This window comes from Gobio gobio, assembly GCF_949357685.1.
Source record: "Gobio gobio genome assembly, chromosome: 6".
NCBI classification, from domain to species: Eukaryota; Metazoa; Chordata; class Actinopteri; order Cypriniformes; family Gobionidae; genus Gobio; species Gobio gobio.
The window spans coordinates 51,390,349-51,403,618 of record NC_137102.1 but is presented as its reverse complement, the minus strand read 5'-3'; the positions used below and the strand labels follow the sequence as shown (position 1 = coordinate 51,403,618).

At 38.2% G+C, this 13,270-nt stretch overlaps 1 long non-coding RNA gene across 1 annotated transcript; it reads left to right on the top strand.

Annotated features, from left to right (window-relative positions):
- Positions 1-348: 348 nt before the first annotated feature.
- LOC307127953 lies at positions 349-4,907 on the top strand. The gene is made up of 3 exons (XR_013816700.1): positions 349-2,131; positions 2,488-2,544; positions 4,117-4,907. It is a non-coding gene; the product is annotated as an uncharacterized lncRNA (long non-coding RNA).
- Positions 4,908-13,270: the final 8,363 nt, after the last annotated feature.

The following is a 13,270-nucleotide window of genomic DNA, read 5'->3' as shown; positions in this document are numbered from 1 at the left end:
ACTCGTTTTTAAAGGGTGAAATTTAAATATTACTGAGTTAGAATTGTATTCTTATTTAAATTAACGAGCACTCAATTTAGATCACCACAGGTAAAACCTCAAACCTCACTACATGGTAACAAGTAAAAATATTGTTTCTATATCAAGAATGGCTTTAATATAAATACAAATGCACAAAACTGCAAGTTTAGGACAAAAATATAGTCTGTAATTTGGCCTTTATTACTCATTTAATACATGCCACGAAATAAAATGATACATTAACTACATTTCTGACAAAATACCACGGTTACAGTTAGTGTTACCACAGTAAATCCATGATAAATGTTGGTGAATTGTTGGTTAAAAGTATTCTGACTGGATCGGCTCAGTGCAGTGGCTGGAGAATGATCTCTAGCCAACATGAATTACGTGGAAAATTGTAGCACAGGAAAGTGGTTTCAAATGATGTGTAACTAATACTAACTTTTAATATTAAGATCAGAGAAACCTACATATATCTTCTAAAAAACTATCCACTGTTCAATATATTTTGGGAAAAATACATGACCTGAGCTTGGTTTTTTCTTTTTCCCTTTCTGTCACCTGATGGAGTTTGGGTTCTTTCTTTCCACTGTAGCATTTGGCTTGGAGGAACAATATTTGGCAATATTTGAGAACTGAACTGAGTTTTGTGTTCTGCTTTCTATTCTGCGGATTATTGCTGAACTGACCTCATCCCATGAACTTTTCTTCAACCAAACTGAATCAACTCTGAACTGACTTCAGCTGATTAGACTCTTTTCAGTTAGTAAACATTGTGACGTTTTTGTGGGCGGAGCTTAGGTGGAGGCAGAACGATTCCCATGACTCTAGCTAGCAAGTTCTTGGAGAGCAAATGGGTGGAGCGTACAGTCAACCCGGGCGAATGTAATTTGTGCCTAATGGGTGGAGCTAGAATATCCAACCACACCCTAACCCTACCCACAACTCTATCCCTCCACCCCATTGGAGCTCCAGAGAGGAGGAGCTGAATGTCATTTGACTCTGCAGTGAGTACCACTTGTAGCCTAGAAACCTAGACACCCTAGCGGCAGCAAATGTAATTTGCAGCCAGGGTCGTCTAGCAACTCTCCGTTGGCTTGCGAGCTTCAAAAACCAAACTAGTCAGGCCAATCACATCGTGTATAGAGTCAGTGGGCGGGCTTAACATAATGATGGAAGAGTTGCGGCGGTTCCGTGTGCTAATTGAAAACAAAGAAGCTGGGGAACAGCGGTCTTTCGAATCAGCTTTGGCCGCGACTCTGGAAGACTTGGAGATAAGCTTTTCTTTGAGAAAAGAACAAAGAACAGCACTGAAGTCACTCTTAAGAAAGGAAGATGTGTTCGGAGGTTTGCCGACCGGATACGGCAAAAGTTTAATCTATCAACTAGCTCCGCTTCACTTTCTTCATTGCTCTGGTTGGTTGTAGCGCTATCCTATTGCGTGCAGAGGGAATTTGAAAGACAACCGTTTATCTCGCCCCTCGGATTGAGCCCTGACAATGGTGAGTTCCCAGACCCAACATCTTGATGTGGGTCTGGCTTCAGTGGCTTGTCAGGCTATACCACTTGAGTTTTTTAGCTTGTTTTTTAACAATGACTTTGTAAGTTATGTAAGGTCTGAAAAAGTTGATTTTAACTGACACTTTAATGACACTATTGCCTTTTTTAGAATCGAACTCTTTTTGCATTATTGGTCATTATTTTTCAGTTTATTCCTGTAAAGCTGCTTTGAAACAATCTGCATTGTATAAAGCGCTATGTAAAAAGGGGGACTTGACTTGAGTAGGCTACACCTATTATTGTGAATCTGTGTTTAATTGAAAGTTTGAGGCAATTTTTAGGAAATACTAAAATTGGTAGTTAACTGGTTAAACGATTGTCTTGTTTATTTTAATAGAAATGTTAAAATAACACACCCGTCATGTTCTTCACTACACTGCAGTCTCATTGGCTGATCTGTGACAGATCTGTCAAATCACAGCATTGCCACACCCACCTCAGCCATCTACAAAAGTGTCATGCTCTAGTCTAATTCACACACAGCAGCTGTACTTGAGAATTGGACGGTCTAAGACACAAACACTACTGAAGAATCTACAAGAAATAGGTATGTTGTTTACAGTTTGTGCAACAACAAAAACATTTAGAACTTATGCTCTAATTAATAGATGTAGATATTTAAAAAAAAAAAAAAAAAAAAAAAAAATATATATATAGCAACTTCCACAGAATGTGGTAAGTGTAATAATTATAATCAGGAAGTCATCTATTCTACAACAACAAATCATAATGCATTACAGGTCAGTAGTTGAAATATGAAAATATATTACATGTCATGAAAATACATGAAAGGTAAACCTGTGTGTGTGTGTATGAGGCATGGCTCCTACCTCTATTTATAACGAAATAATATTTAGCATACCAGTTTATTTTGCATAACACATGCATCAATTTCTCCTCCAGGATACAGAAGACGGAAACTGAGGAAAACCTGAGCAAAGAAACGTTCATCAGTAAACGGTACGCTTTAATTTTCTACGTTATGATAAAAGCTTAGCTTTTAGTGCTTTGATTTTTGTATGATTACAGATATAAATGAACAGATCTTTTAAACAATTCTACACTGAAAAAAAAAAACAATAAGTTAAATGTACTTGATTTTTCTCAAGTTTTTGCACGGATCACATATGGAATTAAGTAAGGTAAACTTCTTAACTAAATTAAGTCAAATTAACAAAGAAAATAAATAACTCTAATTCAGTAAAAGGTTGAGTAATTTCTACTTAGTTGAAGTTTCCTTTGCAATACTTTTTACTCAAACAGTATAACAGTGTAATTAAACCACAATTTTAAAGTGTACGCTGAAACATTTACGTAAATAATACAATATTGTGTAGACACCATATCTACATTACAGAAGTTTTGCACCACTTGAACACTGAGACCTCAATACCTTGCACACAATACACAATGACGGTAACATTCGATAGATTGATTTTGACTATGAATGTGTCATTTTGAGTAGAAATTAACTCCAAATGTCACAAAATGACAAGTTACTAAACCTAACAACAAAAGCAATGATAAAACAGTTTAAATACAGCTGGGAAACAGCAAAAAGAATCCACCTTATTGATTATTAAAGCCACAGTGCACGATGGAAACACCAGTATCAGAATACATTTTATAACGTTGATATTTACGCTTTAATTTCTGCAAGCTTGAATTGAGTACTAATGTAGAATTTACTTTGTTTCATGAATTGCCTGAACTTTTTCATGTAGAAATGAGTGTAGGTCAAACTTGCTAGTTTCTAGTTTGTAATTAAAAATGTTTTTAAAAAGTTGCCTAATTATTATACGATCTTACAGTACAAAGAAGCCCAACATGCTATTTTAAATTACCATTTTCTCCACTGCATTAGCCTGACAATGAAAACTCAAGCAGTGATAAATAAAAAAAAACTATTATACACTGAACAAAATTATAAATGTAACACTTTTGATTTTGCCCCCATTTTTCATGAGCTGAACTTCTATTGGAGAGGACCAACAAGAGATGTGAGGCTAATGGTGGTCACAAATGGTGGTCATTTGTGATTTTATAATTTTGTTCAGTGTAATTACTTTAATACTCCATGTGATGCAGAGGCAATCTCAGATTATATGCTCACTTTCCTGACAGATATAGAACATAGAAAATGTGCACTTATTAAATATCTTAAATGCAGTTTTGTTTCTTTTGTTGACATATAAAAATTCTATTGACAACAATAAAATGTTGAATTGAATTGAATGCCTGTGAGTGCAAGATAAAGACTACACGTTTTAAATGCATTTAACATTTCTTCAAAAAACAAATGCAATTTTCATTTCAGGGGATTTTTTCAAGTAAGAAAATATATGCACTTAGCATAGTTTCCATGACCAAGTTTCTGCGAATCTTGACCAAATTTCATAATCGTTACTAAATTGTCATCATAGTAAATATTTACACCCCTTATAGCATATTAACAGGACATTTGTGATGAATGTACTTTGTAGATTTCTAATTATTAAATAGACTCTCTTTCTCTCTTTCCTACCATAACAGATTTCCTTCTTCAAAACTTTGAAAATGGGAAATGATAATGGGAAACGCTATCTCTCAGGTGAAGATAGACAACGTGCAAGAGCTGAAGCAGCTGAGCAGCAAAAGACCATAGCTGAAATGGAAAAAAGGAGAATGGCGGATGAGCTTAACAAACTAAGACTAGAAAGTGAATTAGAGAGAGTGAGAGAGGAGAGTAGAGCAGCGGTGGAGCGCAACAGAAGCGAAGGAGAAAGACGAGCACTCCAGGAACAATTGGCAAGAATAGAACATGAGAGAAACATGCAGAGAATGAAAGAAGAAGAGAAGAAGAAAATCGACGATGATAACAGATGTAAAGAGAAAGAAGAAAGGAAAAGAATTCACATAGAGAAGCAAAATGCAGAAAAACAGATATGATGATTATGGGTTAGGTTTATTACAGTTTTTTTTATCAGTTCAGTTAATTATTGAATAATTAATAACAAGCATTAACCAATACTTAAAGTACTTTTTCTAAACTCTTATCACAGCAACACACCTACATCACACAATTGGCCAAATAGTCATTTTCTGGCCCAAACCACATTTTGTTAAATAAATACAAACTCACATTTTTGCTATATGTACTAACTCTATCAAAACACAGCAAACCCGACTCAAAATGGAATAATTGTGTCAAAACAATATCCAACATGAACATATAGTCAATCATTGCACAATGACTGTCAAAACAGTTGATGGCATTATGAAAACTGCATTTCTTGTCATGTTTCAGTTCTACCTGCAGCTAATAAAGTTTCCTTTTACTGTAAGCCATTCTTCATTTTTGGTTGAGTGTTGAATGAGTGCATTCTTGGCAACATACTATCTAAAGGTGAACAAGTCGTTACATTATTTATAGAGTACGTTTAGTGTACAGTAGAATATAAAAGTAACGGAATTGCTCAAGGCAGCCACTGGTCAAATGGTCCCTTGGTTGAAATTGCTTGCAGCGGGTGGGTGAGTAGTGTTTAGTACTACAGGCTTTCCTGTAGCTCAAACAGTAGAGCATGGCGCTAGCAACGCCAAGGTCATGGGTTCGATTCCCAGGGAAAGCAAGAACTGACAAAATGTAAAATGTGTGCCTTGAATGCAATGTAAGTCGCTTTGGATAAAAGCGTCTGCCAAATGCATAAATGTAAATGTAAATGTAAATGTAGTGTCCATGAAGGGTGGCCTCTTTAGTTAGTTTAGTTTTAGTTTAGGTTTCCTTTGTAACAAATTATGTGCTTTCGCAAACACTTTCATAAAAACCACAAACTGACATGAAAAGCCAAGAGTCAAACTGCCAAACTAAAAGAAACACTGATCACCATAATGGTGATGAAACACTTCCAATAAAACATTGCTGCCATTTATCAACAACAAATCCAACATACCTAGCCATTGGTTACTATGGAAGCTGTTTCTGCCACAGAGAAAAGTATAAAAGGTAATTGTGACTTTTTCCCCTCACAGAATTGTGATATAAACTAGGTCAAAAAAAGTCAGAATTATGACTTAAGTCATAAGTATTATTTTTATTCCATGGCAGAAATAAGCTTTCATAGGTTCCACGTGTAAGGGGGGGAAACATAGAGATTCACAGTCCAGCACACATTCTTCCTCCTCTCCTCTCCCCTCTTCTTCTCCCATGTCCTGATCCAACTCCTCTTCCTCCTACAACTATTCCTCTCCCTCACCCAGACATTATTTTTTTCTCTGATCCTCTGAGTTGTTAGGCTGAACAAAAACAATTAAAAAAGTCCCCCTTTTTTTTTATTGTGTAATGGAAAGAACTTCAACACCTGACCATGCCTCAGACTGAGATTGAATCAGCTATTTCTCAATATGTCAGTGATCTGTTACCTAAAAAGGCTGTTTTGAGCTGATGCTGTTGCATAAGTAGAGGTTTTATACTATATTTCGCGAGTTTGTGTGCCCATATAATGTTAGTGAAAGTGGTAAACAGATATGGCTTGCTGTCTGCTATAGAGGGCTCCGATTGCCCCCCTATAGCAGGCAAAATTGTAAAAAAGGAGGAGCAGGGGAGGGGAGGAGGAGGGATTCTGCAGGAACTAAAAATGGGAAGAGGTAAGCTGCTAGTTTTATACCTTGGTATTAATTGGAAGATTAGATGGGCGTACTCCTCCCGAAATTACACAACAGACGGATGTTTTACTAATTGTATTTGGAGTTTTTAAAATGTGACAACAGATTGGACGAAAGGATGTCAGCAACTGAATTATTATTTTTTTTAATCTCTTTTCATCATGCAGAGAGATCATCTATGCACATCACCTAAATATGTCTACTGTAAAGCACTTTGTAAACACTGTTTAAAAAATAATAAAGTTTTACATCATATTTACTGCCTCCGAACATTTTTTTAAAATAATTCTAATCCTTCTTAGCTTTTGAATTGTGCATGACATGCATAATACAATTTCAGGTTTGTTTTTCCATAGACTTAGGGACGTTTTATTAAACATTTGGTGAATGCAATGTATTTGCTGCTATTCAATGGCCGAATGACAATACAATCCATTTTGTATTGTACACAATCCAGATTCCCTTATTTAGTATGCACTTCTGCACAGTCTTTAGCATTGAAAATAATTGTTGTGTTGTGAAGCAAGTAACGTTCACATTAGAAGCTTATAGTAACTACTAGCTAGTTTGTAACTATGTACTTCATTTGGTTGCACCATTTGTTCTTAAGGCAGAATGTAGTGATTGTAAGCTAGGTAAAACCAGGCTCCTCACTACCATGATAAAAAGGGACAATTTTACTCATGAAAAGTAGCCTAAATATATTTCGTATAAGGGTCAATGACATGACATGACATTTATTTGTGTCTGAATTCATTATTTTCCTAAAAAGATTTTTAATAAATACATGTCATATATCAAATTGATCTACAATAACCTACAATAACAAAACCTTAAATTTTTTTGAAATTTTGAGCAGTAACAATGTTAGTCACCCTCCCATAAATATTAGATCATTTGAAATTTTTAAGTAATGATGAGGTTGATTCAACTTATCATGTAAGGTGGTATGACCCCTGGAAAACTTTGAGAAAATGTTGTTATTATAAAAATGTGTATTTGGTTTAAAAATTGTATGTATAACCTTGAACATATGGTCAAACATTTGTATAGGTGTCCAAGTTAATGCCTGTTAGATTTTAATTGAGTTTGAAATGTCAGGTGGTGCGATTAGCAAATTTACATTTAAAAGAATCAATTCCCATTGCAATTGCAAAATGAAGTAATATAAATGTAAACCGTTATATAATGTATACAAATAATTTTATAGTTAAAAACAAAACATCAAAGAATGTTTCCTTAAGAAAAATTGGGTGTTTGAACACATAGAAAAGTGTCCGTTTATATGAATTGGACTAAAAGGGCAATACATAAAGAAATGGAAAGGGAATTTACCATGTGATATGCATTTTAGACAGATTCATATCTACAAGTTTTCAGTAGTGCTAAATACATTAAATGTATATTATTGGTATATTATGGTCGCACCACCTGACATTTTCTGGGTGGTAAAATCAGAAATCTTGTTTAATAATGAATTAATGCTGTCTTAAAAACTGTAAAACCGATATGAATCAACACCATACATTTTTTTGGACATAAAAGTGCATTTTAAAACAGTTTTGCTTAAAATTATTATTATTTTTTATCTTAAAAACCCTATTTGTCATTGACCCATAAATATAAATGCAAAACACTGCTATAGCTTCATAACAAAAAAAAAAACTTTAATTATATTCCATTACTCCTGTAACACATCTAATACATGACAATATTAACATACTGGTAATAACACTCAAAAATAATATGTCAAAAAAAGTTAGTATAGTAAATCGATGGTGGGGGGAGTGAAAAGGCTTCTAATTTGTTTGTTCATAACAGTGTTTCTCCTGTTTCCCATGCAAGTGTTCTTGAGAATGTCAATGCTGTTTCAGTGTTTGAGTTGGATCTTGCAACTCTTTTTGATAATGGTCGCATGATCAGACTGCTCTGAGCTCGCTGTTTATCTGCGCTGCGCTTGCGCGGTTCAAAACAAGTACACCTGGCTGCAGCCGGCAGCCCCACACTTACTCTGATTGGCTCATTCATCTTCAATAGAGGGTATGCACGTGACGTCACCGTCGGCCGGAGTGACTGCGGTTACGATCACTGAGTGGCAAAAAGACTGAGTGAGAGAGAATACTGTGTTTGACCCCATTTCACCTTCAGAACTGCCTTAATTCTGCGTGGCATTGATTCAACAAGGTGCTGAAAGCATTCTTTAGAAATGTTGGCCCATATTGATAGGATAGCATCTTGCAGTTGATGGAGATTTGTGGGATGCACATCCAGGGCACGAAGCTCCCGTTCCACCACATCCCAAAGATGCTCTATTGGGTTGAGATCTGGTGACTGTGGGGGCCATTTTAGTACAGTGAACTCATTGTCATGTTCAAGCAACCAATTTGAAATGATTCAAGCTTTGTGACATGGTACATTATCCTGCTGGAAGTAGCCATCAGAGGATGGGTACATGGTGGTCATAAAGGGATGGACATGGTCAGAAACAATGCTCAGGTAGGCCGTGGCATTTAAACGATGCCCAATTGGCACTTAGGTGGCCTAAAGTGTGCCAAGAAAACATCCCCCACACCATTACACCACCACCACCAGCCTGCACAGTGGTAACAAGGCATGATGGATCCATGTTCTCATTCTGTTTACGCCAAATTCTGACTCTACCATCTGAATGTCTCAACAGAAATCGAGACTCATAAGACCAGGCAACATTTTTCCAGTCTTCAACTGTCCAATATTGGTGAGCTTGTGCAAATTGTAGCCTCTTTTTCCTATTTGTAGTGGAGATGAGTGGTACCCGGTGGGGTCTTCTGCTGTTGTAGCCCATCCGCCTCAAGGTTGTGCGTGTTGTGGCTTCACAAATGCTTTGCTGCATACCTCAGTAGTAACGAGCAGTGTTGGGGGTAACGCATTACAAGTAACTTGAGTTACGTAATAATATTACTTTTTCCAAGTAACTAGTAAAGTAACGCATTACTTTATAAATTTACAACAAAATATCTGAGTTACTTCTTCAAAAAAGTAATGCAAGTTACTTCACATACTTCACATTAATTTGACTGACAGCTCTCCTGCCCCCATGTTGAGAAAAATAAGCGCAGAGGCGTGTGTGTGTAAACATGATGGTTATTGTAGTTCTAGACTAAATGTGAGCATTTTATTTATCTCACTTGCACAATAAAGATTCTGTACTCCTCAAAATGATTAAAAATCAATCAAATGCAAAATCAGAATACTATGCAACCTCCAATAATTAAACTATTTTTATGCATAATCTACCTTTATATTTAATTAACCAATGTCTTGCTGCTGACCTTTGATGATGAAAATTACTAGATTTTTAGTTTTTATTGGTAAAACTTTTTTCTCCTGCATCCTATTCTACCATTATCCAGAATGGCAGCAGAGCTGCGCCCCCTACTGTTCATGCGTGAATTTGCATTTTTACCTCAGCCTGGGGCTTATTATTTCAATTTTGGTATGAAGAGGTCTTTACAAAAATATAACTTTTTTGTTATAAACAAAAACAAGCAAAAAGTAACACAAAAGTAACTTAACGCATTACTTTTCTTAAAAAGTAACTAAGTAACTCAATTAGTTACTTTTTAAGGGAGTAACGCAATATTGTAATGCATTACTTTTCAAAGTAACTTTCCCCAACACTGGTAACGAGTGGTTATTTCAGTCAAAGTTGCTCTTCTATCAGCTTGAATCAGTCGGCCCATTCTCCTCTGACCTCTAGCATCAACAAGGCATTTTCGCCCACAGGACTGCCGCATACTGGATGTTTTTCCCTTTTCACACCATTCTTTGTAAACCCTAGGAATGGTTGTGCCCAGTAACTGAGCAGATTGTGAAATACTCAGACCGGTCCGTCTGGCACCAACAACCATGCCACGCTCAAAATTGCTTAAATCACCTTTCTTTCCCATTCTGACATTCAGTTTGGAGTTCAGGAGATTGTCTTGACCAGGACTACGCCCCTAAATGCATTGAAGCAACTGCCATGTGATTGGTTGATTAGATAATTGCATTAATGAGAAATTGAACAGGTGTTCCTAATAATCCTTTAGGTGAGTGTATAACATTAATATAAGTGATCACCCGGATTTAGACCTATATTGTATTTAAAGTGTTCACAGGCAAATATGCTTTGTGTATTTCTCTGGCCTCGAAATCAGGCTCATATAAATGTCAGGAAACACGATTCTTGGCTGCATGTCATATCCATGGGTCACTGGATCTTTGGGATGTCGTAAGAAACACTATATCGAGTCCAACCTTTAGTTTAAACTCGTTTTACCTGCGTTTTAGCAGTTTGCCCTATTAAATCCAGTCATGGATTTTCTCTTCTGCCACTCAGCCCGGCTGAAGAGGCATATTCCGGTGGGAAAGTGACACAATGCATACCCTCTTTATTTAGATACAGACAGTCTTTGCAGCGAACGGCAACTTCGCCTAGCCATATTACCGTATAAGGATTGCAAAAGTACTAAGTGTTCAAAATTTCACTTCTGTTCCTAGCAGTCATCTAGCTTCTACAAAAAGATAGTTTCAAGGATGTGAAGGATTCTGAAAAACAAGTTGTTGTAACTTCTACTATTCAGTTAGTTTGTTTTTTGCCAGTAAATTTCCACTCAGAATTAGCAGACTGCATGCAGAGACACGAATCATATAAAGTACAAAACAGAATTAGGAATTAGTTTTCCACTACAATAAATGCTATACAGTTAGTTTGCCACTACTCCTCCCTTTTGACTATTAATGAATCAATCATAGGTTTTATACATTCTTTCATACACACTCATCAGACATGTTAATCCTTCAAAACACATCTCAAATCAAATCAAATCAAATCAAATCAAATCACTTTATTTGTCACTCTACATATGCACAAGTGCAACAGTAGGTGAAATTCTTAGGTGCAGTTCCGAGCAACATGGTAGTCATGACATGACATGTACAACATTTAAAGCAGCATCAGATTACACTGATGCGCCCACAATTACTCACAGCACAGTAAACTCTACAATAAACAATAAATAATTTACACAATGTGAGTGTAGTTCTCACAGCTTTAAACAATATACACATACTTACAATATACATATACTTTAAACAATATACACTAAACATACACTAAACAATATACATTACGCTATAATAGTAATAATAATATACAATGTACAGTATAAAATATTATTCACAGATTGAAAAATTGAAATCCAAAGTGCAATAGATGCTGTATGATAAATAAATGTGTATATAATGTGTGTTTATCTACAGTGGGTTGTGCTGAGTGATATTCTGTCCAGTGTGTGTTATGATCCTGATGGGTCAAGAGTTAAGGAGTCTGATTGTTTGTGGGAAGAAGCTGTTCTGGAGTCGGCTGGTGCGTGATCTGATGCTGCGGTACCGTCTGCCTGATGGCATCAGTGAGAGCAGCCCATGGTTCGGGTGGCTAGAGTCTCTGATGATCCTCTGAGCTCTCTTCACACACCGCCTGACATAAATGTCCTGGAGGGAGGGAAGCTCACCTCCGATGATGCAGCTGGCCGTGCGCACTACCCTTTGCAGGGCTTTGCGGCTGCGGGCGGTACTGTTGCCGTACCAGGTGGTGATGCAGCCAGTCAGCAGGCTCTCTATGGTGCAGGTGTAGAACCGTGTGAGGATGTGGCGGCTCATTCCAAACCTCCTCAGCCGTCGCAGGAAGAAAAGGCGCTGATGAGCCTTCTTCACAACGGCCTCGGTGTGGACGGACCATGAGAGTTCCTCTGTGATGTGGACACCGAGGAACTTGAAGCTGCTGACTCTCTCCACCGGTGCTCCATCGATGGTGATGGGGCGGTGTTCTCTCTCATTCCTCCTGAAGTCGACCACCAGCTCCTTGGTCTTGCTGACGTTGAGGGAGAGGTTGTGCTCCTGACACCACCGTGTCAGAGTGTGCACCTCCTCTCTGTAGGCCGTTTCATCATTGTCAGTGATGAGACCTACCACCGTCGTATCGTCAGCAAACTTGATGATGGTGTTGGAGCTGTGGGTTGCCACACAGTCATGTGTGTACAAAGAGTACAGGAGTGGGCTGAGAACACAGCCCTGAGGGGCTCCAGTGTTGAGAGTCAGTGGTGAGGAGATGTTACTGCCCATTCTGACCACCTGGCGTCTGTTTGACAGGAAGTCCAGGATCCAGCTGCATAACAAGCTGTTTAAGCCGAGAGCCCGGAGTTTAATGTCAAGTATGGAGGGCACAATGGTGTTGAATGCTGAGCTGTAGTCTACAAACAGCATTCTCACATATGTGTTCCTCTTTTCCAGGTGGGAGAGAGCAGTGTGAATTGTTGATGAAATGGCATCATCAGTGGAGCGGTTTTTGCGGTATGCAAACTGCAGTGGGTCCAGTGAGGGGGGGAGAACAGAGCAGATGTGGTTTCTGACTAGTCTCTCAAAGCATTTGCTGATGATGGGGGTCAGAGCAACAGGACGCCAGTCGTTTAAGCAGAGTGTTTTTGACTGCTTAGGTACAGGAACAATGGTGGACGTTTTGAAGCATGTGGGGACCACAGACAGGGAGAGGGACAGGTTAAAAATGTCCGTGAAAACTCCAGCCAGTTGGCGCGCGCACGCTCTGATGACGCGGCCGGGAATCCCGTCTGGACCCGCAGCTTTACGGACGTTCACCCGCCGGAAGGATCGGGTAACATCCGCTTCAGATACGGAGAGTGCACTAACCTCTGTATCTTCAGCCGCGAGCTCTCTCTCCGCGAGGGCGGTGTTATTTCCCTCAAAGCGAGCATAAAAGGTGTTGAGCTCGTCCGGGAGAGAGGCAGCGGTGTTCACGGTGGAGTTTGTGTTCCCTTTATAGTCTGTGATGGTGTTAATTCCCCTCCACATGCTTCTGGAGTCGGTGGTGTTGAACTGTCCTTCAATCTTGTCCCTGTACTGGCGTTTTGCTGCTTTGATTGTTTTCCGGAGGGCATAACTTGCTTGTTTATGCTCCTCCGCATTACCAGAGTTAAAAGTGAAGGTCCGCGCATTGAGTGCCGCGCGA